Source organism: Mus caroli, unplaced genomic scaffold (assembly GCF_978045245.1).
Source record: "Mus caroli unplaced genomic scaffold, Mus_caroli_1 scaffold_14, whole genome shotgun sequence".
NCBI lineage: Eukaryota > Metazoa > Chordata > Mammalia > Rodentia > Muridae > Mus > Mus caroli.
In genome coordinates this window covers 71,590,001-71,616,500 of record NW_028227269.1, presented here as the reverse complement: position 1 = coordinate 71,616,500, position 26,500 = coordinate 71,590,001, and the positions used below count along the sequence as shown (strand labels likewise).

Genomic DNA, 26,500 nt, shown 5'->3' with positions numbered 1-26,500 from the left:
AACTGAACAAAGAATTCTCACCTGAGGAATACCGAATGGCAGAGAAGCACCTGAAAAAATGTTCAACATCCTTAATCATCAGGGAAATGCAAATCAAAACAACCCTGAGATTCCACCTCACACCAGTCAGAATGGCTAAGATCAAAAATTCAGGTGACAGCAGATGCTGGCGAGGATGTGGAGAAAGAGGAACACTCCTCCATTGTTGGTGGGATTGCAAGCTTGTACAACCACTCTGGAAATCAGTCTGGTGGTTCCTCAGAAAATTGGACATAGTACTACCAGAGGATCCAGCAATACCTCTCCTGGGCATATATCCAGAAGATGTCCCAACCGGTAAGAAGGACACATGCTCCACTATGTTCATAGCAGCCCTATTTATAATAGCCAGAAGCTGGAAAGAACCCAGATGCCCCTCAACAGAGGAATGGATACAGAAATTATGGTGGGAGTTTTTAAAGACAGTCTCTCACTCTCTAACCTAGGCTGGTCTTGAATTCATAATGTAGCCCAGGCTGGCCTCATGGCCGTCCTCATGCCTCAGCCTCCCACCCGATTCCTGAGATTATTAGACATGAGTTACCATTCTCAGCTCTGTCTTTTAGTTTCATTTTTAAAAATTTACAGAGGTGGAGGCATGTGCTTACAGTCTCACCTGCTTTTGGAGGCTGGTACAGGAAAACCTTTTGAGCTCAGGAGTTTGAGTCTAGGGTTAGGAACATAGTGAGATCCCTGTAAAAAGACAGGAAGAAGGAAGGGGGCTGGGAGGGAGGCAGGGGGAGGGGAAGCTCAGGGAGGAGTAGAGTACAGGTAAAGCTCCGGAAGGGGCTGGGGAGAGCTGTGGGTAGCAGAAGCAGGAGGTTGTGAGACAGGCTCTGACTCCACATCTGCTTGCAGCAGGGGTATCTTCTAGTTGTTTCCCCAGCACTCAGGCAACCTTTCCTCCAGCGTTATCATCCAAGTCTAAGTTCTCCATAGCTTACAGGGTCACAAACCAGCAGATACGTACATGATATGCTCACAGTGAATGTGAACCATCACAACTAATCAATGAGTCAGGCAGACCCAGAATCCAAAGGCACTCTAGGAACAAGCGTCACAAATATAAAAGTACCAAGAAGAAACAGACCAAACTGAGCTGGGTCTTGAGAAATTAAAGACAAAACACTGGCATTTCAAAATACAAAGTACAGAGAACTAAAATAAGAAACATTATACTCAAAATTTAGAAATATAACAATAAAAAGAATATTTTGACAATAAACACATTTGCTGTAACATAGACCTACACTTTTTCCAATATTACTCTAAAAAGGCCAAGGAGACTGCTTTCAAAAAGATTGCAGACACAGCCTCAAATGTTCCCCCAAACCTCCCTTGGGTCAACATTGCTAAAAAATACAATATTTTATCTTTTAAAAAACTGATGAAAAATTTCCTTGTCTTTATAATGGTCCTAGTTGTTTTATTAGAAAACACCTACAAATAAGTATCAATTATTTATTTTTAGGTAAAATTGCCATTTCAGGAAGACAGATATGGATTCATTTAATATCAAAATACCATCACATGCCAAGAAACAAATATACTTTAGTTTTAAAAGCATAAAGAAAGCCTAGCAGGGTGGCTCATATCTCTAATCCCATCACTTGTAGGCTGAGACCGGAAGACTGAGTTCAACACCAACGTGGGCTACAAATGGTGAGCTCCAGGATTACTTGGGCTATATGGTGAGACTGTATTAACTTTTTTTTTAAAAAGACCCATACATATCTGAGAATTTGACACAGGAAAGAGAGAGCATAGCAATCAATGTATAAAGGAATACCACTTACTAAATGCTTGAGACACCACTGCCTTTCTAGATGAGGGGAAATCACTATCTTCCTCAATACAAAAAGTTAATTTCACTGGACAGTGATGGCACACACTACCAATACTTAGGAGGCAGGGGCAGGCGGATTTCTGAGTTCGAGGCCAGCCTGGTCTACAAAGTGAGTTCCAGGACAGCCAGGGATACACAGAGAAACCCTGTCTCGAAAAAAACCAATAAATAAATAAATAAATAAATAAATAAATAAATAAATAAATTTCATGTGAAACAAAAACAAAAAATAAAAGTTTAAGTTTTAATGAAATTATTGGAGGACATAATTATGACTTTGGGGCAAGAAATTCCTAATGGTAACTTCAAAACTTTAAATTATGTTTAAAAAAAAAAAGACTAGTAAATTTCATTTTATTCAAATTTAACTTCTATGCAAAACTATGCAATACTACTGAAAGCGCTGCCACAGTACGTAAATTATTCAGACTATATATGGGTTCTACAAATCAATCATAAAATGCTATAGAAAATGCTTAGACAAACCATCCAAAAATGTTTGTCTCTTAGAGAAGGATCCCTTTACCCAGAAGAGCTTATTAAGGAGTCTTCTCTTTTTCCACAGGAAATCTTTCCAAAAGGGAACAGCCTATAGCCTCGATGCTGCAGTTCATTTCTTGGCCATTACTGGCATCGTCCCACTCTAAAGTCCCCTCATCCTCTGCCAACAGCTGCTGGCACGGCAACTTGCTATTATGTTTACCCAAACCCTTATCTCTAAAAGCCCTCAATGCCTGGTTCTACACATTCTGCAGGCTGCAGCTGCTATACTTGTACATTTAGTGCAGTAATGGGTTTGGGAACACCAAGAGACATTCCAGAGGCTCCTCTGAGTGCCAGACAAATTCTTCCCTGAACCCCTCATGATAATGAGTCAATTGCCCTTGCTTGGATGGTAACTCTTTTGTTTCCCCCATAATCTTCTGGCATAAGTTGCTCCAAGTGACCAAACAACAGGGACATCTTAAAGAAGCCCTCATTTGTGTCTGTTCTCTAATGGGACATTTCCCCTTATGAAAACAAGACCTCTAAATTCACATAGCCTAAAGTTACATGAATGAGAACTTTGAAGGTGTCAAGTGAGAGTACTCCTACTCTAATCCCTGTGTTCAAGGACCCATGCATCCTATCAGTTGAGGACATCAAATACCCTTCTATATAATAGCCATGTGTCCAAGCTATATAATTAGGATCCTGGAAGATGCTGTCAATTCCTGCAGACAACTACCTCCAATCAGACATCTCAAGTTTTGAGACAAACTTGCTGCATTACTCCAGATGTCTTCAAACTCACCATCTGCTTCTGCCCCTTGGGTGCTAGATTACAGGTGTGTGCCACCATGCCTAGTTTTCAGCTGCATCTTTATGAGACCACAAATGTAACTTCTCTATCAATCAGAGGATTGCAGATAAAGCAGAACTGAATTGGACCAAGAGATTTATGAATTGAGGCTCAGTGTCTTAATCTTTTCCTATAAGTAGGACTCTTGACAAGAATCAGTATAATAGTATTAATCAAGATCCCACTGTAAATCCTCAGAAAGTAGTATTGGCAGCAGACAATCAAATCTATACCCAACAAATATATAAACTCTGTAACAAATGTGTAAACTCCGTAAATAAATGTGCTGCACTTTACAGAGCAAAGGAAGGCATAGTTTTATGTTTTCATTTGACTTACCTACTGAGGCCAACAGGAGACTTCTACCAATTACTATGCATGTCTACCCTAACTACACATCTAGGAAGCAATTAAGTGACCACCAGGTAAGAACAGAGACCTACTATGAGCTAGACTTGAGCCAGAACTCTATTATACTTATCTGACTCTTCTACAGCTCCTGTCCTAGCAAGGAAGAAAGAGTAGAAACTTGAATCCAGAAATTTTAATGTCAATTCATCTTCTATTCACAACTATTCATAGGTTTGCACCCCATATTCACCTAAGTCTATGTGGGCATAGTAAAAGTGAATACTAACTATCAAAACCAGCACACTACTGCCAGGTTAGGTTCATGCTATGATTTTAATGGTTTAAATCTTGAATATCCTCCAGAGGCCTATGTTTGTCCTCAGAGCATAGTGCTACTGAAAAAGCATGGAGATGGAGCCTAATGAAAGAAATTTAGAGAAAGGGCTCTGTCTTCATGCCTGCATGGCAAAGACTTTACCCACTGAGCCATCTCCCAATAACTCTCTCTGCTTCTTGGCTACTATGAATAAAAAGTTCCCCTCTACTTCATGCTCCAACCATAATGTATAGATAGCATGGTGGCACACCTTTAATCTCAGCACTCACAAAGTACAGGCAGGTAGAGTTCTCGGAGTTCTTGGTCATCCTGGTCTATGTAGCAAGTTCAGAGTAGCCAACGATACAGTGAGAACCTGTCTCAAAAGCCAGGCAATGGTGTCATCCACCTTTAATCCCAGGAGGCAAAGGCAGGCAGATATCCAAGTTCAAGGCCAGCCTGGTCTAGTGAGTTCCAGGGCAGCCAGAGAGAAACCCTATCTAGAAAAGTCAAATCAAATAAAAATTCTATATAAAAAGTAAAGAGCTGGAGGCGATGAGACTTGTAATTCCAGTACTCAGGAGGAAACAGGAGACAAGAATTCAGGGCCAGCCTCACCTATATGGCAAATTCAAGGCCAACCTGGACTACCTGAGAGCCTGTCTTGAATAAATAAATGGATAAAAATAGCATTTGAAAATGTAAAAGGTCTTAACGTATGCAAAAGCACATAACATCAAATCAACTGCCTGTAGTGGGGTTCGTGTGAATGCTTCAAAATAAAAAAGTGGGAAAATCATCTCCAAGTGATATGCCTACATTCTTAAACAAAAGGTTGTATGTAAACAAAATGGGATTATAAACAGAGAGAAACACACACATAACTAGAGAGCTAATTTCCTAAAGCTACTTTCCTCAACTACTAACTGTGGGGGATGGGAACAGTGTGTTAGCAATAAAATTCAGGGCCTCACACATACGAGGCAAGCATTCAACCCCTGAGCCATACCCACAGTCTTAGTTTCTTAACACTACGCTTAACAAAACAGCTCCTAAACTGTTTTGAATATGGTATGCTTTCTTTCTGTCACAACCACTCTAATATCTACTGAATATGTTTATACATATGTGATAATGATCAAAGGTCCCTCTCTCCCTCCCCACCCCCACCACATTTACCTTGGTTATGAAACACTCCTACTCTCCTCCCTCAACAGCCCTGTGTATCTACCTTGTGATGTCCCCACTCCCCACTGTTACCATCATCATTTTTTGGCAACTCAAACATCCTCATTAATGACCCAGCCATGATCTTAACACTCCTTTCCTTGCCTTCTTGATATCAAGCATTCTGGACCATTCCCCTCACCTACAGCTTCACAACCTGTGTATACACCTTCAACCCTCACTCTTGACATCAGTAGCTGTCTACCCTGAGATCTATGATTCTAAGATTCTGCTCTGAAGACCTCTTCCTCTTTCTCAGATGAGTTGCACTAAGTATGACCTGCTAGTTCTGTTCTATCAGGGAAGTTCCTATAGGTCTCAAAGTTTCAGCCCCTTCACCTGGAAGAGATGTATAAGTACTCATGAATCAGAGCTATTAGAAAAAATAAATGAGGTTAAAAGAGGTGGTTCAGTGGTTAAAAGCATGTACCTTTTGACAAACCCCTATTTCCAAAAATATTTACATTATGATTCATAACAGTAACCAAGTTATAGCTATGAATTAGCAACATGAAGACCTGAGAGTGCAGCTGTTTTGCTTTTTTTCCCCTCAGATCCTCTCACTTATATTATGGCTTCTAGTTCAGTGTTGGCTCCCTGAGAGTGGGTCTCTGATTCTTGTACCTCCTCTTGGGCTCTTTTCCTCACTCGCCTTGTCCAACTCTGATGTGTTAGTTCTTGTTTCATCTTACTGTATTTTATTATGTTATATTTTATTTCATTATTACTCCTTACAAGCCTGTTTGTTTTCTAATGAGAAACAGAAAGGGAGTGGATCCAGATGGGAGGGGAGGTGGGGAGGAACTCGGGGGGAGGACTGTAATCAGGATATATTATGTGAGAGAAGAATCTACTTCAATAAAAGGAGGAAAGTGGCAGAAAGTAATAATACTACTAATAAAAATAAATCTTTTAAAAAAAATACTAAAAGAGACAATGAACATAGAGCCTTCTCCACTGTACCTGTGACACTCTAAACATTTCTATAGAAATAGTAGTTTTAAAAAAAACTTCCTAGAATGTTCTAATTCCCCTCTTACCACAACTCCATTTAAAAAGATTTGTTACTTCAAAAAGTTACCAAAGCCCTGTGCAGGTATATCTTGAAAACTACTGCAATTTTCCTTTGTCTTTCAGTAGGTTCACACCATTTATAAAGACCAAGACAAAATGATAATGGGTTAAGCAAAGCTTTTCAGTCAACCAAAGAGGAGGCTGAGGTGATGCTTTCGGGCAAAGCACCCAGGTGTGAGGACCTAAATTCAGGTCATCCCCTCATAAATATCACTTGGGCATGGAAGTGCTACTCTTGCAGTCCCAGTGGCTGGGAGGCAGAGACAGGACCCCTAGAGTAAGCTAGCTAGCTGCAGTAGTTGAGTCAGAAAGTTCTGGGTTCAACTGAGACCTTGCCTCAAATTGAGAAAGACATCAACCTCTAACATCCATGTACAGTATATAATAGCACAAACATCTGTGTCCCTAGTCATATAAACACACACACATACTCACATACACACACACACACACACACACACAGAGTATTAAACACTTGAGTTCCTGCCTTCAAGATAACTAGGAAGATCTAAAGGGTCACAGATGAAATTACTGCTTGGGTTTTATTACTTCCCCAATCATCCTCATTGTTTTAGATATCCTAAATCTCTTAAAATTGAGCCCCATGATGGGCTGAATTCTCCCTACAAAGAGTCTATAGGAATCAACTGTGTGTTGTGGAGGGACGCACTGGGCCAGACTGAGAACACATGTCAGACTACACTTTGTGGAGGAATGATTTGCAGCTTCCAGAAACTCATAAAGCTGAAGTTACAAATCCACAATGCACGGGGTTACTTGTAAATATAACCGTGACATGCTCTTTACTCACCTTCCAGAATGGAGTGCAGGTTATATTGCATTTCCAACCTACAAGTGCACTGTTAACACCTCCAGAAGCATATGGAAACCATCGTCCTGATCTGCTCCTACAGTTGAAATGTTCATGTAAAAGAAACAATGCTCTGAGCACAAGCTTACACATTAAAACGGAAACTCTGGAACTTGATTTACTTAGGAACAGTTTTTACTACTGAACATATTTCCTTCATGTTATTTGAAAACATCTCTTTCTTATTACTTTTTAACTTTTTCAAGGTGAGAGAAGTTCAAACAGGGTTCCTCATACCATGCCACAGACTGGCCCAAAACTCACTATGTAGCCCAGGCTTGCCCTAAAGTTTTTATACAGCAATCCTCCTGTCTCAGTCTCAGGAGTACTAAGACTCCAGTCACTCGCCAAACTCCTACTTCTCTTGTTTGGTTTTGGCTGTTCATCCTTGGTGGTGCTGAGCATGAACCTAGGCCCTTGCACGTCTTAGGCTACTCTACCAACTGAGCTACATCCTAGCCCTCCGATTTCTCAGAGAATATTTATTCTACCATTTTGTTTCAAGTTTTCAATGATATATAAAGTTTTAACAAATATCTACCCAAAACAAAGCAAAACAAAACAAAAATTAGAACATTAAGTCCATTTATAAAATTATTTTTAAGTTTTAGCTTTGCTTTTATGTGTCAGGATTATATGTGTATGTGTGTGTGTGTGTATATATATATATGTGTGTATATATGTATATATACACACACACACACATCCAAATTGTAGAGACAGATTATAAGGATTGTAAACTTAGTGAAGGTTATCTCCAATCTCTGCTTATATCATATTAAAAATTAAAAGTTTAAAACTAAACAGCATAACTGGGCGTGGTGGTAGTTACGCCTTTAATCCCAGCACTCAGGAGGCAGAGGCAGGCAGATTTCTGAGTTCCAGGCCAGCCTGGTCTACAAAGTGAGCTCCAGGACAGCCAGAGCTACACAGAGAAACCCTGTCTCCAAAAAAAAAAAAAAAACTAAACAGCATGCAGCATCTCAGATCTGCAAGACATCTAGCATTTTTATGTTCAGAGCAATCATAAATAGCCACCATGAGCAATAAAATTCTGATTATATCTATTTTCCAATGATCATTTTTAGATAATCATGTAATTTTTTTATTGTTTAAACATTTTCTTGTGTTTAGCTTTCTCGTCATTCTCTTCTCCAGCACTGGAGGTTATCAGCCTATTTGATTACACTCCCAAACACTGGTTAAGTCTTTCTGAGTCAGCACTGCCAATCCTTTAGCCATCCTTCAATTCTCTCTGATCTACATGACCAGACCTCTATCATTTATACTTTCTTTCTCTAACTATAGTTCATTCCTCATTACACTTCTTTTTATAACCAGCTTGGAAATCATTTCACTGACCACTGCTGCTAAATAATTTGCTTACTGATCTACCTATATATCATCTGCCCTATTCCAGAAAGACTTTTACTAAATCTTCACATTTTCATTCTTCAAATAACCATCAAAATTCCAAGTGTGATCAGAGAATGGCCGTCATACCAGTAAATCCAGCATTTGGGAATCTGAGGCAGGAGAACTGCCAAGAGTCTGAGGCAAGCCTGGGCGACATAAGACATTGTTTTTTCAAAAAAGAAAAAAGAAAAAAAGAAAGAAAGAAAGAAACAAACAAACAAAAACCAAATGTGATGACTCATGTTACTACTCTTACCTCTGAATTTGTCTCCAATCTTCCTTACTTTCATCAAAGCTCTAAGGCTTTGGCTAATGTTCTCCTCACAGTCAGTAATTAAACATAAAACAAGTGACCAGGAGTCTGGGTTCCAAACAAAACAGCCCATTAACTTCTAAACTCTTCTGATAAACTTTATCTATTTAATAGCCTACCAGACAGCTAGTGGATAGAGTTGAGTCAAAGACAACTAGCTCTACTACCTGACCAGCTAATAGCAAAGGCTTGCTTAGCAAGGCCCATGTTACTGCAGACATAAATATAGAGTTGTAAACAAGGGAACGCTCTCAAGACTAACGGATGCTCTAGACAAGGACACTGACAACAACACTATACAACTTAAGTGTTTGATTTTGTTCTCTATTTTGACCTTGAAAATTATTGCTATAAATAATATGTATAGACTATTTTTAATATATTTATACACTAGTTCCACATGCACAACATGACACTAACAACTATCATGTTACACTAAAAGAGAATAAGTTGGTTCTTACTCATAAATCAGGTAAGTCTTAAAAGATAGTACAGTGTATAACCAGCAAAATAACCATTTTCCATGCCAAACAACAAGTTGAGAATTCTAACTCACCAACACCTGCATTAGCTATAAACCCAAACAGGCGACAATTGTCACTGGAAGATAAGCCGTGTGGCTGCACCTCTCAGAGCTTACGTTTTCACGCAGCAAAGCAGCTTCTTAGGTAGCCATTTCTAAAGCACTTCTTTGTTTTGACAATAAGCAATTCGATCATTTTTTTCTATCACTGCGCCTCTGAAAGGTATGTTAAAATGTTATGCTCTACCGGATGGATTAATATGAACTTATAAAACTATGCTTATACTAATACTGCTTCCTGGTCATTGTGTTTCTAAATTACAGATAATGACAGGTTTTAGAAAAATTACTGCTGAATTACAACTCACCATAAATTCTGAGTTTTCACTACTTGACATTAATGAAATCACAAGGTACAACCGACACATTAGTAAGTGGAGAGCTTGCCAAGTAACACTGAAGTTAGATGCATTAATTAAGGTCTCTAAAGCACTTCTTTGTTTTGACAATAAGCAATTCGATCATTTTTTTCTATCACTGCGCCTCTGAAAGGTATGTTAAAATGTTATGCTCTACCGGATGGATTAATATGAACTTATAAAACCCAAAAACCTTAAGTTCCTAAGAAGTTGGAAAATAAACTCATTCATCATTTTAAATGACATAGGTTGTAACTACCGACATGTTGTAATGGCCGTTCCATCCATAAATTAAATTAAAAACAAGTGATAAACAAGCAAGTGTGCTTGTTTGAATGTTGTGGGGAACACCAACAAGAACTGCACTGCCTAACTCCTTAGATATAAATTTCTTAACTTCATTAATTTCATTTAAATGGGAGAAGGGGGAACCATTCTGAATTCCTAACATTCTAATATCAAAACTCCTAAAAGGAAAAAAAATCTGTAATCTGATCCATTAAAATAAATTGCCAACTATATGATTTATGAAGTGCCTTTGGGCTGTATGACATCTATACATAGTAATAAGCCACCTCTATACAGCAGTTGATAAATTCAATTTTAAAATGTGCTGCAAGAAAAAATGTTGAGTTTTCTTTTCTTGGATCTTTTGGGTATCAAATCCCCTCATCCCCTGCTTATACTGGGGACTGAACTCAAGGTCTCATCCAAGCTGGGTATGGACTCTACCACCAGGCTTCCCCCGCAGTCCTCTGTGTTTTCTTCTTTAACTTTATATGTATATGATCTTGTACAGCTCAGAAAACCTTTCCATCCAAGTGGTAGTCTCAATTTAATTTTGGTGAGGCACAGTTATTTAAAATACATTTTAAAAACATACCATAATATATAGAACCCTTTTACCATACAGTACTTGAAAACACTTTCAATCACTGTCTTGTTGATTCACTTGAAGCTATCTAAAATCCAATAGGCACGATTGAAAAAAGCACTTTTCAAAAATCATGAAAATGAGACTTGCTAAGAGGTATAACACAAATGTGTGTGTATGTGTGCATATCCATGTATATGTGTGTGTGCATATGTGTGCATGTGTGTGTTTTACTGGTGATTATACCTCATGTGCACCAGGCAAGCATTCCACAGAGCTATATATAGCCTCAATCCTTGTTTATTAACCTTTTAAAAATAATTATTTTAAATCTTTATTAATTTATTTGTATGTGTGTAATGTTGAATGTAGGCATATGTACAGAGCATGGCATGGCATGGCACAGTGGAAGCCTAAGAACAATTTCCTCAAGTTGGTCCTCTGCTTCCATCATGAGGCTTCTGAGATCAAACTCAGAATTATCAAGTTTGGAGGCAAGAGCCCTTACCCACTGAGCAATCCCGCCAGCCCTCAGCTTTTACTTTCTGGTTTGAGTCAGGATTTAACCAAGCTGCCCAGATAGCATTGAAATTACTCTGTATCCCAGGGCAAGCAATGACCTTGTCATTCTCCTGCCTCACAGCTTTGCAAGGAGCTAAGATGACAGGCCTACACCTCCAGACCCAGCTAAATACAGAATTTCTAAACATTGGTCTTCCAAACTTCAAGTTACTGACTTAAATTACAGCAATAATCTGCTTTGTAACACAAAAGCAGATGATTACTATAACAGGAAAGGAAAAAATACTCAAAGACAAATAAAATCAAGAAAATACTGGAAAGAAAAGAAAAGACTGGAAAGGGAAAAATATAAATACATGGTTTAAAAAAACACACACAATTTATGAGGTCAGGCATGGTGGTTTCTTTAATCCCAACACTCAGGAAGAAGCTGGTGGATTCTGTGAGTCTGAGGCTAGCCTGGTCTACATAGAATTCCAGACCAGCCTGGCCAATAGAATGAGACTCTAATATGAATTCAAAGACTAGGTCATTTTATCTCAGTCAAGATATTATCTGATACAAAGAATTATTGCACAAAAGTAGGTTTAAAAATACACATAAAACTATTTATAAAACAAGGATTAGGGGCTGGTGAGATGGCTCAGTGGGTAAGAGCACCCAACTGCTCTTCCGAAGGTCCTGAGTTCAAATCCCAGCAACCACATGGTGACTCACAACCATCCTTAAAGAGATCTGACTCCCTCTTCTGGAGTGTCTGAAGACAGCTACAGTGTACTTACATATAATAAAAATAAAATAAATTTAAAAAAAAAAAAGGATTAAAAAAAAGGGGAAACAGCCATGAAATGTTTACTATGAGTGACATTCAATAACCAAAGAGTCCTGATTCCTAAGGCAAAGATCACTCTGTAATGATAACCCAGTCCACATGAGCAGTGTCCACTAAAGTTCATGAAAGGAAACTACAACTTTAGAAAGAAATCCACCCCAGGCTGGGCTCAGTGTTGGGGAGAGCACGTGCATAGTATGCACGAGGTTCAATTCCCAATGATAGAGAGGGAAAAACCAACAAAATAAAGTTTTGTTTCAACTATTTGACAATACCTAAATCCACTAAGTATAGAAATAAAACAAGCCATACTTACTATGATAGTTAACACTCTGCTAATAAAGGATTTGTGCCAGAGAAATGGATCAGCAATTAAAAGCACTTGATGCCCAGCTTGGTGACCTAAGCTCAAGAATTGCAGGTTGCACTCTGACCTTTACACACACATATGCACACACATCAAATTCATTCACTCACTCAATTCACAATTTATAAACCTGGAAAGGAGACACTCTAAAAGCAGGAGGCACTTGCTCTTCCTCAGTTCCTAAGGTGAGAGGCTTTATTAAGAAATCTGTTCCTCTTGTGTGTGTGTGTGTGTGTATGCTCGCGCGTGCGTGTAGCTGTGTCTGAGTGTGTCTGTGTCTATGCACCTGTGAGACTGAGTGTATCTGTGTGCGTGGCTATGTATATGTCTCTGTGTCTCTATGTGTCTGTCTGTGTATGTTTCTGTGTAAGCCTATCTCTGTGCATGTGCCTGTGCATGTGTGTTTGTGTGTGTGCATGTGTATGTGTTAGTGTTAGAAACCAAACCCAAGGCCTTGCACATACTGGCAAGTACTATTAGACTAAGCTATATCACCAGCACCCAAAAGTTCCTACTTTAAGTTTATTCTGAAATGTTTGGCTTTGATGGACCCAAAACTTGTATTTGATATTCTGATCTAAAGGTCAGTCAATTGACTGAGAGCCCAGAGTACAATCTGAAGAAGACTATTCCTAGAATCTGGTGTGTGGAAAACTTTTCTAACAGGGAATCTTCCCATTCTTAAAATATACTTAGTCTCATTGTCTAAATTAAGTAAGTAGATCATGAGGCACAATCTTTGCCCCGAAAAGTAACAACACATTATAACCATTTCCAAAAGAGTTACAGTTTAGCAAGAAAACTGTATAATAGAGCAAAAGAGTAGAGGGATAGTCCTCTCTTACAACCACCATGTGGAAATGTCTGGTTACTTTCCAACTGTTTCAGCTTCTTGGTATGAGACTGCTGAGTCTGCCATGATGAAAACCGATAATGAGCCTGGCCCTGGTAAGAGCACAGGAGGCTGAGTCACCAGTGTGGAATCCATTATCCTCTGAGACAGAACCTAGTCTGGTACAGGAGAGCACCATGTACTTTCTCCAGCCACGATTTTACTTCCCCTGCTGTCCAGCTGCCCAAAACCTAGATCCCACGGCCACTGAAACATGACCCTTCCCCAGAAATAAGAGATGGATCAGGTGCTTAACAACAAAGCCACTCCGTATAATTACCTCTCAAATGTTCCTTCAGTTTTACTACTCAGAAAATTACACAATTACAGGTTAAACATTCCACCTGTGTATTTGCTTCACCTTGGAACATGCTACTAAATTCAAAGGCTAAAAAATTAGAGATCTTAGTAAGTTAAAAGTAACAACATCAAGAAACCCTGTGTCGTGAAGGTGTCTCAGAGAAACAGCACAGTCATGAGTCCCTGCAGGGAGAGAAATGGAATAGTCTTTCCCAGAGCAATGTGGGAAGAGCTACACAAAGTCTGGCTTCCTACACTTTTACCGACAGGAAAAGCATCAATCTTTTATAGAGGACATACAGTAGCTAACTCTGATAGTCAGGACTCAAACCTGAAGAAAAGCAAAGGCAATATGCACCTTGATTCCATTTGTGCAGACTTCAGATTAATGTGGCCATATCACTTCATTAATGCCTATGTTTATTATACTCATTTACAATACACACATTGTTTAATCACATAAAAACTGTACACAAGCCGGGCGTGGTGGCGCATGCCTTTAGTCTCAGCACTCAGGAGGCAGAGGCAGGTGGATTTCTGAGTTCAAGGCCAGCCTGGTCTACAAAGTGAGTTCCAGGACAGCCAGGGCTACACAGAGAAACTCGGTCTCGGAAAAAAAAAAAAAAAAAAAAGACTGTACACAATTTGAATATTTCACACTTCAGTTTCTCTCACTTTATCTGCTCAAACTCATCTCAATTTTTATTTTATTTTTGTTTTAAAACAAAATCTGGCAACAAAGCTCAGGTTGGCCTCAAACTTGTAATTTTCTGGATTCAGCCTCTTAAGTGTTAGAATTACAAACATGCACCACTGTGCATGGCTGTCCAATTTTTATTACTTAAATATCTAACTAGAAGACTTACTTCCTTCAAAGTAACATTATAATCTCCAAAATAAAAAAGTACAGGATGATCTTTTGGGAAATAAAAATATTTTCTTTCTTTTAGAATGAATATAAAATTTAAGCTAAGGAAAGATGATTTTATCATTCAGTCACTGATTAGAAAAGTGTTATGCATAAAGCAGTGTTACTTAAAATTCTAATTTATTTAACTTGGGCCTGGTTATATAGCCAAGATTAAGGATACCTACAATAAATCATTTCATGTGGTAGAGAATGTAATGGAAAAGTCTCCCTTTTGAGGCAAATGATCTGATACTTTCTCATCAAAGCATTAATAATTTTCAAAATCCCAAAATGCAGAGTTGTGGAGCCCAGACCCAGTGGATACAGCTATAAAATGACCCCCAAAACCTAAGGCCCAGAGAACATTGCAGAAGATGGGGCAGAATGATTGTAAAACCAACGGCCCCTAGAGGCTTTGCAGGTGCGGCTGCTGTGTCACATGTGCATCAGTAGAAGGCAGAGAGGAGAGGGCTATGCCTGTGCTCAGTGTTCTGACCTGTGAACAACTGAATCATTAGTAGCCTAACAGACCCTGAAAAGAGCAAGCCTGAGAAGACTGGTACCAGGAGGCTGGACAGAAAGCTAACGAGACAACTAATTCAGGGTTCTGCACAGGCAGGGACAAGCTCCCAGGGCAGAAGAAGGCAGGGACTAGAAGAACCCCACTTGGAACTAAGGGCCTGGACAGGAGGGAGCCTGAGACAGATGACCCTGGTCTGGGGCCACTAGTGCAGGACTGGGTAAGGAATGATCCCAAGACAACCACCACACTGGTGCTATGGAGCCCAGACAGGGAGCTAGCCCAAGATGACCACCAGTCTAGCACAAAGCAAGTTTGGGGGCAGATCATGCCTGAGATGGCCCTACCCTGTGCCAAAATGTCCAAGCGGGTCATAGAACTCCTGAGACCTCTCCTGAGATAACCCTGGGCTCCTAAGAGGAGCAAGTAAGTGGTAGAGAGATGGAATTGAGAGAGAAACAGAAGGGTGTGTACACAGTGAAGAGAAACAGAACTGGAGGGTAATAAGGAACAGCCTGATGTGCCTAGACAGTGATGCACCCTGGGACCAAGGTGAGGTCCTGGTCTGTGCTTGGGAGCACGGGAAAGTCTGGGTCTGAGGCCATTCAGTAGCAGGGGTATGTTACTAGCAAAGGTCAGGCAGACATCCCTGGGCTAGGCTGCTGCCCAGAGACATGTTGATGCCTGAGGGCTGTGCAGAATTGGCCCTACCCATGACCTGGGTGGAAGAGCTGGTTCTGGAGGAATGAAAGCAGGAGAGCTGGCCCTACCCCTAGCCAGCTGGAGTACGGAAGAGTGGGACATGAATGTTGTAGGAGATGCAGGTGAGTGGGCCCTGAGGACACAAGTGTGGAAGAGTTGGCCCTGCCACTCAACTACTGAGTGATGGTGTGAATGAAGGAGAGATCACCTCCTCCTCACTTGCCCCTTATCACCTGCAGCAGGTAGGAGATCGGCCCTAGGGTCATGGGGACGGTAGAGCTGGCCCTGCCCCTCACCAGCTGCAGCACTCAGAAGATCAGGCCCTGAACCTTGCCTGGACAGCACAGTAGAGCTGGCTCTGGATGTGGGGTGAGCCAGCCCCTGAGGGAATGAACACAGGAGAGCTAGTCCTGCCTCTTGGCTGCTGGAGGTGGCTCAGATGAAGGAGAGATACTCTCCTCCCTTCCCTCATCCCTCAGCACCTATGGAGGGAGAACTGGCCTTGAGAGTCATGAGAATGGAAGAACTAGCAATGTCCCTCAACAGCTCCAACACTCTGGAGAGCAGGTCCTGCACCTCACCTTGGCAGAGAATAGAGCTAGCTGGGATTGTGGGCTTGCTGGTGAGCCAGCCACAGTGGTGTGGGTGAAAGAGAGCTGGCAGACTGACTAACTCAGATACCTCTGAGGCCCAGATCCAGGGCTTTGAATTGGCTCATCCCAACATCTACCACATTGATGAACTGCTAGAGTGCATGAAGAAGCCAGTCCTATAGATCCAAAACTACAGGAGCTCCATGACACAAGGCAACAACAGGATATCCCAGTGTGTGGAGAGCCATGCCGTGAGCAATCGCCATTATAAGATGGCGCTGGCGCTGGCTTCCGCTGTGCCTAACTAGTAAACAAGCCTTGTGCGCAAGTGCGAGAGTGAAGTCACTGCCCATCTCGGGGAGTAGTAATGAGGTGATGAGCGAGCAACAAATCAGGTGCTGACACGCCACACTGAGGGCTATATAAGCAGCACCATTTTCCGGGTTCTGGGTCTTCCCTCCTGAAGAAGCAATAAAGCTTGCTGCAGAAGAATCCGGTTGTCCGAGTGTGTTCTTGCCTGCGAGAACGATAGCTCGGGACACCAGTGAGGTGCCACTATTGATAGAATAACAGAAGCCAGAGTATTTGTAGACCAAATAACTGCAATAAACATATACAAGCAAAGAAGTGTAGACAAAAGGGTATACTGTGGGATACACTATGACACAACTAAAGTTTTCATGAGATTATTCCCCCCTGGGGGGAGGCTGCAAGGGTGGAGGGTGGGTACAATAGGAGGGAAGATGTGTGGGATCAGGGTGGCGGTGCTAAAGTCACAAGGAATCAATAAAAAGTTTTTTTCACAGATGCAAGCAGCACCAACAGAATATAACAGAATACAAGAGATAGAAGACCTGAGCGCTTGTTGGCGCCTTGCTCTCCTATTAGCTAAACTACAATCCATAGATGACTCCAAGCAGCACTTATCACAACCATGACATCTCTGCCTGCCCTAGCAATAATACCCCAGGGAAAGACTATCTTTTTGTTCACCTCTGCAGCATCAAGTTCTAGCACAAGAAAGTGCTAAATGAAAGGACATTTGAAATTAGGCACCAGGATCAAGTGACAAGAAGCACAAGAAAATCAAGAAGCCAGGAAACTTTGTTGGCTTAGATTTTTCAAAACCTACTTTAGTAAGGGTTCTTAAACACTTTAACCTCCCTTTAGCCCACACCCACCAGAGGGAGTGGGAAGGAAAGGTTAATAGGGCAAAGGAGGATGTGGGTCTGTTTAGAAATAGTTCTTTGGGGTGAATCCAATCTTCATTATCAGGATATCAGCAGTTCAGTTCACATCATTAGTAGCTCAATCCACTTCCAAACACCATTCACGAATCAGCAAGGGCAGTTCGATCAAGTATCACCAGCACGTGGAAGATTGTTACCTCAAAAGTAAATGTTTACAAAGTGCTGTTGGCCTTCGTTATCCACAGCTTCTTCATCCACACACACAACCAACTTGGGATTCACCCAGAGGAAAAGACACATAAATCATCAACAACTATTATGCTACCCTATTCAGATTTGGCATGTCGGGGTCTGAAAACCAACTCCCTATAGGTACCAAGAGACAAGCATATTAACTAAAACCAAACTGTATTTTATCTCCTAAATTTTCAGATAAAATCTAGGTGTAAGTTGAGTGATAGTCTAGAAATTAAAATCCTGTCATGAAACACACAATTTACAGCTGCTGTTGAGTTTGAAAACTTAAAAACACTATATTAAAAATATTTTCAAACTGTAATATAAGCTAGATATGGTGATGCACACCTGTAATCCTTGAGCTCGGGACACCAGGATGGGAGGACTGGTATGAATTTAAGCCTAGCCTGAGCAATAAAACAAAAGCCTATCTTTAAAATAAAAACTCAGAATGTTGCATAATTTTACCAGATAACACATTTCAAGGTTACAGCACAACTGACCATTAACAAATGTCTACTGTTCTGTTTGTATATGTGTGTGCAAGCTTATATGATAAAGGAAAAATGCACTAACATATTAAAAATCTGGAATTATATTTCGTTTAAAAACTCATATTGGATGTAGTGGTTCATGTTTTAACCCCAGCACTAGAAATAAAAGCATGAGTTCTAGGCCAGCATAGTCTACACAGTGACTTTCAAGCCAGCCAGGACAACATAGTAACCCTGCCTCAAAAAATAAATTTGAAATAATTTTTCCTCCTTCTCTTCTCCCTCCTGCTCTGGTCCACTCACTCTGCCCGGCGCCCACCCAGGATGAGGAACTGAGGGGGGGGTGGGGGGTGACGTGGGAGGTGCAGGTCAACTACTGGAATATAAATAAATAAAATAATAAAGATAAATATATAATTTTTTTTAAAAACACTATAACCAGAAATTCCAAATTAATGAATTGGAATATCAGAGTAATGAATTCTTCATGACAAACACTAATGATTCAGTATTTAAGAATATTTTATTCCTGCCGGGTAGTGGTGGCACACGCCTTTAATCCTAGCACTTGGAATGCAGAGGAAGGCGGATTTCTGAGTTCAAAGCCAGCCTGGTCTACAGAGTGAGTTCCAGGAAAGCCAGGGCTACACAGACAACCCCTGTCACAAAACAAACAAACAAACAAACAAACAAAAGAATATTTTATTCTGAACTTCAACGAAGTATATCTGGAAGCACAGCACTGATTATTAATGGATAGCAGGGTAAAGAGAGGAAGGTTGTTCATGCTGTATGGTTGGGCTAAAACATCACCCTGAATCCTATTATTATTAATTGTGTGCATGTCAATCAAAATAAAATTAAATGAAATAGACAAAAAAAGTTTGTGCTGGCTTAAATAACTTTATAAATTGTTATAGCTTGGAATAATCTCAAAAACACTGAAAAATAACAAAATAAGACTAAGAGACTGAGAGCTAAAAACCTAAGTCAGTAACACAGTGCTAGTCTAATATGCATGTGGCAATGGATCCCATCCTAACCCAGCAGGGGGTGGGGGAGAGAGGGAGAGAAGGAATGAATAATGGAGGGGAGAGGAAAAGGAAAAAGGGGGAGGAGAAGGGAGCGGGCAAAGAGAGGGGAAGGGGAGACAACTTGAATTAGATGACATTGACAAATAAGTATGTAAATCCACAACTTAGACACTAACACTTCCACATGTAGCAATTAACTTCTTAATCCTCTATTCAAACAGGAAATTTCTAGCTGCTTGGAATCCTGTGTTGTTTCTCAACAATTTCTGCACTAGTGAAAAACTATACCAATTTCTTAAGACTGTCAAGGCAAATAGCCTAATATCTCTTAGTAAAATCTGAAAGATTTTCACTTGGTAACTCAGAGCTGATGACATCTTAAAACTGAGTTCTGATCCAGGCTAAATAGTTACATTTAGTTTTAAAGAAACAAACCTTGGCCCAGAGCTGATGCTGTGCCACAGCTCTCCATACCCAAATACCGCCAGGAGAAAGCTGGTCTCCCAGGAGTGCAGGCACACAGGATTGCAGGAGGGACAAGCCACAGTCAGAGACAGCAAGACCAGCTAACACCAGAGATGACCAGATGACTAAAGGCAAGAGCAAGAACATAAGCAACAGAAACCAAGACTACTTGACATCATCAGAACCCAGTTCTCCCACCACAGTGAGCCCTGGATACCCCAACACACCAGAAAAGCAAGGCTCTGATTTAAAATCACATCTCATGATGATGGTAGAGGACTTTAAGAAGGACATAAATAACTCTCTTAAATAAGTACAGGAGAACACAGGTAAAGGAAGATGAATTTAAAGAGGAAACACAAAAATCCCTTAAAGAATTACAGGAAAATACAACCAAACTGGTGAAGGAATTGAACAAAATCATCCAAGATCTAAAAATGGAAATAGAAACAATAAAGAAATCACAAAGGAAGGCAACCCTGGTGATAGAAAACTTAGGAAAGAGATCAGGAGTCATAGATGCAAGCATCACCAACAGAATACAAGACATAGAAGAGAGAATCTCAGGTGCAGAAGATACCATAGAAAACATTAACACAACAGTCAAAGAAAATGCAAAATGCAAAAAGCTCCTAACCCAAAACTTCCAGGAAATCCAGGACACAATGAGAACACCAAACTTAAAGAAAATAGGTATAGAAGAGAGTGAAGATTCCCAACTTAAAGGACCAGTAAATGTCTTCAACAAAATTATAGAAGAAAACTTCCCTAACCTAAAGAAAGAGATGTCCAAGAACATACAAGAAGCCTACAGAACTCCAAATAGATTGGACCAGAAAAAAAAAAAATTCTTCCATCACATAATATAGTCAAAACACCAAATGCACAAAACAAAGAAAGAATATTAAAAGCATTAAGGGTAAAAGGTCAAGTAACGTATAAAGGTAGACCTATCAGAATTACACGGGACTTCTCACCACAGACTATAAAAGCTAGAAGATCCTGGGCAGATGTTCTAAAGCCCCTAAGAGAACACAAATGCCAGCCCAGGTTACTATACCCAGCAAAACTCTCAATTACCATAGATGAAGAAACCAAGAAAAAAACAAATTTATACAATATCTCTCCACAAATCCATCCCTACAAAGGATAATAGATGGAAAACTCCAACACAAGGAGGGAAACTACACCCTAAAAAAAGCAAAAAAGTAATCTTCTTTCAACAAACCCAAAAGAAAACAGACACACAAACATAATTCCACCTCTAACAACAAAAATAACCGGAAGCAATAATCACTATTACTTAATATCTTTTAACCTCAATGGACTCAATTCCCCAATAAAAAGACACAGACTAACAGACTGGATACATAAACAGGACCCAGTATTTTGCTGCATACAGGAAACGCACCTCAGTGACAAAGACAGACACTACCTCAGAGTAAAGGGCTGCAAAACAATTCTCCAAGCAAATAGTCCCAAGAAACAAGCTGGAGTAGCCATTCTAATATCGAATGAAATCGGCTTTCAACCAAAAGTTATCAAAAAAGATAAGGAAGAACACTCCATACTGGTCAAAGGAAAAATCTACCAAGATGAACTCTCAATTCTGAAAATCTACACTCATACACATTCATAAAAGAAACTTTACTAAAGCTCAAAGCACACATTGTACCTTACATAATAATAGTGGACAACTTCAACACCCCACTCTCATCAATGGACAGATCATGGAAACACAAACTAAACAGAGACACAGTGAAACTAATAGAACTTATGAACCAAATGGATTTAACAGATATCTATAGAACATTTCATTCTAAAGCACCTCACAGTACCTTCTCCAAAACTGACAATATAAATCAGTCACAAAATAGCCTTAACAGATACAAGAAGACTGAAATAATCCCATGCACCCTATCAGATCACCACAGATGAAGGCTGGTCTTAAATACCAACAAAAACAACAGAAAGCCCACATACACACAGAAGCTGAACAATGCCCTACTCAATGATAACATGGTCAAGGAAGAAATAAAGAAAGAAATTAAAGACTTTTTAGAATTTAATGAAAATGAAGACACAACATACTCAAACTTATGGGACACAATGAAAGCAGTGCTAAGAAGAAAACTCATAGCTCTGAGTGCCTCCAAAGAGAAACAGGAGAGAGCTTACACTACCAGCTTAACAGCACACCTGAAAGCTCTAGAACAAAAAGAAGCAAGTACACCCAAGAGGAGTAGATGGCAGGAAATAATCAAACTCAGGGCTGAAATCAACCAAGTAGAAACAAAAAGAACTACACAAAGAATCAACAAAACCAGGAGCTGGTTCTTTAAGAAAATCAACAAGATAGATAAACCCTTAGCCTGACTAACCAGAGGGCACAGAGAAAGTATCCAAATTAACAAAATCAGAAATGAAAATGGAGATATAACAACAGAAACTGAGGAAATTCAAAAAATCATCAGATCCAACTACAAAAGCCCATATTCAACACAACTGAAAAATCTGGATGAAATGGACAATTTTCTAGACAGATACCAAATACCAAAGTTAAGACAGGATCAGATAAACAATCTAAACAGTCCCATAACCCCTAAAGAATAGAAGCAGTCATTAAAAGTCTCCCAACCAAAAAGAGCCCAGGACCAGATGGTTTTAGTGCAGAATTCTATCAGTTTCCTAATACCAATACTCTTCAAACTATTCCACAAAATAGAAACAGAAGGAGCACTGCCCAATTCATTCTAGGAAGCCACAGCTACACTGTGTATTCTCCCTTGGAGATGGAATGGTTTCTGTCTAATCAGGAACTTGTCACAATTTCCTTTCATAGAGAATTTCATAAGAGACTTTTTTCTACTTCTATCATGTTTAATGTTCCAAATAGATTTTAAAAACTGATTGAGTGCATATTACTTTTAGCTTCAGAAGATATCATGTATATTTAAGAGGCATTTAACTATTACAAATTACTTTGATGACTTAAAAATATCAATACTGAGTTGTATATTTTAAAATAAATTTTATTAATTTAATAAAAAAATTTTTTGTAATTTTTTAAAAAGTCAAACCTCAGGTCAGTGAGATGGCTCAATTGGTAATGGCACTTGCTGCCAAGATTGACAGCCTGAGTTCAATCTCTTTTCTCAATCCACCCACAAAGTGAAAAGAGAAAAGTAATCCTCATTAGCTGTCCTCTGACTGCCACATAAATGTAATAAAAAACAAATTAGGACCCTCCCTACCTCAAAAAATAAGGTGGAGTGCAATAGAAGCACTGACCTCTGGCCTCTACAGGCACCTGCACACACATGAACACACCGCACATAAACAGGTACACACATTTATATACCACACAGACACAACAAATTTAAATGAGGAGGGAGAGAATAAAGAAAAGAAAACGTGAAGTTTATTTATAAAAGAAGTCAGATCTAAACTGAAGAGACAACTACATAAACTACGGGTACACATTATCATTATCACCAAATACAAAGCACAGCTGGGTTTGAATTTGCTGTCAAAACAGACATAGAGATTTTTTTTCCAGGCATTATCTTTCTGTATAGCTCTGGCCAGCCTATTAATATTTTTCACATTTTTTAAAATGTATTTTTATTTTGAATTATGTACATGTATCTGTGTAGGGTATATGCACCTGAGTGTAGAGACCTAAGATAAGAGGACTTCAGACTCCCTGGAGGTAGTTACAGGCAGTTGTGAGGCACCCTAACGGGTGCTAGGAACTAAACCTGGGTCCTCTGTGAGAGCAGCAGGTACTCTTAACCACCAAGCTGTTTCTATAGCCCCTACACTCATTTAGTATGAACACCCATGCATGAGTGCATGTGTGTGTGTATAGATAGATAGATAGATAGATAGATAGATAGATAGATAGATAGATAGATGTGTGTGTGTTCATGTTCATTTGGTATAAACATGCATACATGAGTGCATGTGTGTGTGTGTGTGTACTCTGTGTGTCTGTGTATGATATGTGTACTCTGGGTATGTTTGTGTGAATGTGTGTGTGTGTGTGTGTGTGTGTGTACAGGTTTACACACACACACCTCAGCACCTGTGAATATAACAGGGCAACTTGAGGCTCACTTTCTTTCAACAAGTGGATTCCAGAAATCACAGTCATCAGGCTTGGCAACAGCATCCAGACCATGACCTACTGCTCTCCAAATCTTCCTGCCTCAGCCAGTCAGTGCTGGATTACAGGCATGCACTGAAGTCACCTGCAGGGCTTTGGGGCTGATCTGACTTGGGCAATAGAAAATAAGAAGACAGACACATCTAGAGAAAAGCTAGAGTAGGGTGGGTAGTGAGCTCTGATAGAAAGGGACCATCAGTCTGGAAACTGGGCCCAGAGGGTTAGCTACTCTCAGCATGGGGTCTCTGTGGGGAGCAGGATCAGGCCCCAGCCTGAAGAAGGAAATGGAGGTTGATCCTTGACGAGGCTATGCCCTTACCATGAATACTCATTCATAATGCTCATTCATAAAGGAATACGCTCACTCAGCACACCTCCCCTTTTTTTATTTTGTAGACGTTCCCAATCAGCCTGACTTCTAGTCCAGCCACAATTCTGTGAAGTCTTTGCTGCCTAAGAAGAGAACAAATAAAACAAGGCAGCCTTGAACAAGAAAAACAGCTGGGTGTGTGTGGTGGCACACACCTTTAGTCCCAGCGCTTGGGAGGCAAAGGCAAGCGAATTTCTGAGTTTGAGGCCAGCCTGGTCTACAGAGTTCCAGGACAGCCAGGGCTACACAGAGAAACCCTGTCTTGAAAACAACAACAACAACAAAAGAACGAGAAAAACTCAAAACCAGTAAGGTTCTTTGCCTGCAACGTGCCTCTCAGGGTGACAGCAACTCCATGGATGAGAACACAGTGTGCCTGGTCCTAAGGTAACACTGTAAACCCAGTTTTGATTAACACATAACCAATCCTCCAGGTTTGATCCTCCATGTGCACTTTGTCATGCATAGCCAATCAGAAGAAGGCAAGGCATTGTCAGTGAAGAGTCTCTGTGTAAGTCCTGGAGTATACAGAGCCATGGGCCCTATTGGTAAAAGACACTCTGAAATCTAAGAATACAAATTAAAGAAACCTCTGGGTATAACTTCTGAAGATCCAATCTCTTTAGCAACAGGGAAAATTCCCTTTTTGAGTTATATGCTGTAAAAGTTCACAATTTCATATACAACAGAGTATGTTCCAAAAGCATGAGAAATTACCAAGCAGAAACTCTCTGAGAAAACTACAGTATACTCCAAACTGAAGAAAGTCTATTTTAAGCTATTTGGATATAGCTTCATCTGTCTTCAACATTTATATTCTCTCTTTCTTTCTCTCTCTCTCTTTCTCTCTCTGTTTAGAGGGGGACAGAACAGAGCTGTACTATTTCCCTGTATGTATACAAGTGTTCATTTATGTACATATATGTGTGGAGGCCAGAAGTTATTTCAGGTGTCTTCCTAAATTCCTTCCCACGTTATTTTTTTCTTTTTGTTTTTCCAAGACAGGGTTTCTCTGCGTAGCCCTGACTATCCTGGAACTTGCTCTGTAGACCAGGCTGACATTGAACTCACAGAGATCCGACTGCCACTGCCTCTGCCTCCTGAGTGCTGGGATTAAAGGCGTGCACCACCACTGTTCAGCTCAAGAGTAGATTTTTAAAACAGTTTCAGGGCTGGAAAGATGTCTGAGCCATTAAAAGAACTTGCTGTTCTTTCATAGGCTCCTAACACCCACAAGTTAGCTTGCGACCATTCATAGGCATGCACATGGTGCACACATATGCAGGCAAAACATGTATGCACATAAAAATAAATAAATACATGGACATTTTAAAGACAGTCATTTCCCTGTTGGGGACTTAGCCGTGGAAGCAGTCCTACCATGAGGCAGCAGGCACTGAGGGAGACAAAGCATAAGCATATCTTCCCAGGCCTGCTAATAGCACACAAACGTGAAGGCGGCTGCAACCAACATTATACTAAATGGTAAAAGATTCATTTCTTCCCTACCCCAAAGATAAAGGACAGGAAATGCCCATTTTTGCCACCCATAGTCAGCACTAAGCTACAGGCTGTAGCTTGCATTAATACTAAACAGTGACCTGCATGGTGGCACACTGCAATCCTAATCATGGACGATGGAGGCAAGAGAACCAAAAATTCAATATTATCCTCAAGTGCACAGAAAATCTGAGGCCAGCCTATGATACAAAACCCTATCTCAAGCTCCATTCCCCATACGCCCCCAAAAAATCTAACTAAATACACTTTGAAATGAACAATAAAAACCTGTCATATTTATAAATGGTATGACTGCTTTATACTGAAAATCCTAAGGAAATTTATAAGCCAACTGCCAGAATAAACTTTAGAAATACTGTAGTATATAAAATTAGTATAAAGCTGAATTCTTGTATTAGTAGCAAATATCCAGAAATTAAAAAAAAAAAAGCAGTGGAACCAAAAACTACTTAGGAAAAACTGTAATAAAGGACAGCGACCGCAGCCACAGTAGAAACTACTGGCCATTGCTGGCTGAAAGCAAAGGCCTAAACAATAGAGATGGTATTACCACATTCACAAATTAGTACAGCCAGTCATTTTTAAATGGCAATTTTCCCCAAATTTAATGTAATCGCAATCAATACTCTAGCAAGCTTTTTTTTTTTTTTTAAGTTACCAGATGGTTCAAAATTTATATGCAAATTCTAAGGGCATAGGATAATCAAAGAAACTTTTCATAAAAAGGATAAATAAGAAATCACAGTGCCTAATTGCAAGACTTATTCCAACA

At 40.0% G+C, this 26,500-nt stretch overlaps 1 protein-coding gene and 1 non-coding gene across 2 annotated transcripts in view; one reads left to right on the top strand and one right to left on the bottom strand.

The window, feature by feature from the left end:
* The window catches only part of Mnat1 (MNAT1 component of CDK activating kinase), a 145,031-nt gene that overhangs the window by 107,704 nt on the left and 10,827 nt on the right, over window positions 1–26,500 (bottom strand). The window lies entirely within an intron of this gene.
* LOC115032855 (small nucleolar RNA SNORA17) lies at window positions 14,834–14,964 on the top strand. Its single transcript, XR_003838514.1, has one exon. It is a non-coding gene; the product is annotated as a small nucleolar RNA SNORA17 (small nucleolar RNA).